Below are 1,344 nucleotides of genomic sequence, written 5' to 3'. Positions count from 1 at the left end.
TGGAGTACATTGGTAATCCTATGAGGTCAGTTGTGGCAGCAGTTGTGGCATCATTTCCATTTCAAAGATGATACAGTTGAGGCTTAGAGAAGGGAAGAAGGAAGGTACGAGGTTAGAAGCGGAGCTGGGTCACAGGTTCTTTCCCCCACACCAGTTGTCTCCCTAGACAGGACATTCCTGGCTTTTCCAAGCACTGTAAGCAGAGGGCAGCCAGGAGCTTAGTCGTGCACACAGAGTGAGACCCCCAGGGGCCCTTCTAGCACAGTCCAGACCCATCTTCCTGAGTGCTTGGTCTCTAAGCCCCTAGTTCCGCTGCTACCCTGACAGCACTCTACAATACAGCAGCCCTCGACCTGCGCTGGTTTTCGGCTCTCCCTTTGTTTTGATCTTGGAAATACCCTTACTTTCCCGTGACACTTCCTATACATTTCAAATGACTAAAGCAAACACTACCCGGCATTTCTGGATGTTTGGTAGCAGGGAGCTTTGAGAATATTTAGTCTCCATCTTTGCCAGTAGCCCCTCTTCCCAGGCTTAGTCTTCATCTCCTCTACTGCTCCTGCTCCATCTTGGTGTAGTTTCTCCACAGTGAAGGGCAGTTGTGCAGAGAAACCTAGAGGATTGCCTCTCTTGACCCTAAGGTTTCTGCTGAAGCCATTATGGAAAGATTCAGTCTCGGGGCTGAGAAATTTATAGTTGGGGCTTTCCGAACCTGGGAGGGTGCTGGGCACTGTCCTGGGAGAGGGTGTGGGCAGGCCCTGGGAGGAGGGCCTCACCCCGGCTGGGTCCTCTCTCTAAGACTGCTCCAGGCCTTTGGCTCTTTACTGGCTACACGCCCAAGCCCACTCCCCTTGGCCTGACCTAAGACCATTGCCTCCTGGCCCCAGTGACTCTCTAGCCTCACCTCCTGCTTCAACCGAATGTGTGGTCCACCTGCTGTTACTGAGACACAGCCTACATTTCCTACCTCCAGACTGCCTCTTGCTGTCTCCTCAGCCCAGATTACCCTTTCCCTAATGTCTTGCCCCCAGGTCTTCTCTGTCCTCCAAGGGTCAGGTTCAGTATCACCACCCAGGAAGGTGAGGGCGCTCTTTCTCTCCCCTGCTCCTCTTAGTCCATCTCTGAGCCTTCCTGTGGCCCTGTTGACCCTACTTAACTGTGGCTGGAGTCTGCATCTATATGGTCCTGGGCAACCCTGAACTTGATGGAAGGTGTCTCTTGAGACTGCCCTCCATTTTCTCATCCAGCACTGGGCCTCAGGGCTCAGAGGCAGAGGGGGGAACACAGCTTTGCTCTGAATGGAGGAAAACTTAAGGCTTTCATGTTCTGGGTCCTGGGTGGAGG

This window comes from Bubalus bubalis, chromosome 3 (genome assembly GCF_019923935.1).
Source record: "Bubalus bubalis isolate 160015118507 breed Murrah chromosome 3, NDDB_SH_1, whole genome shotgun sequence".
In the NCBI taxonomy this organism is placed as follows: Eukaryota; Metazoa; Chordata; class Mammalia; order Artiodactyla; family Bovidae; genus Bubalus; species Bubalus bubalis.
Note: the sequence above shows the minus strand (reverse complement) of the source record.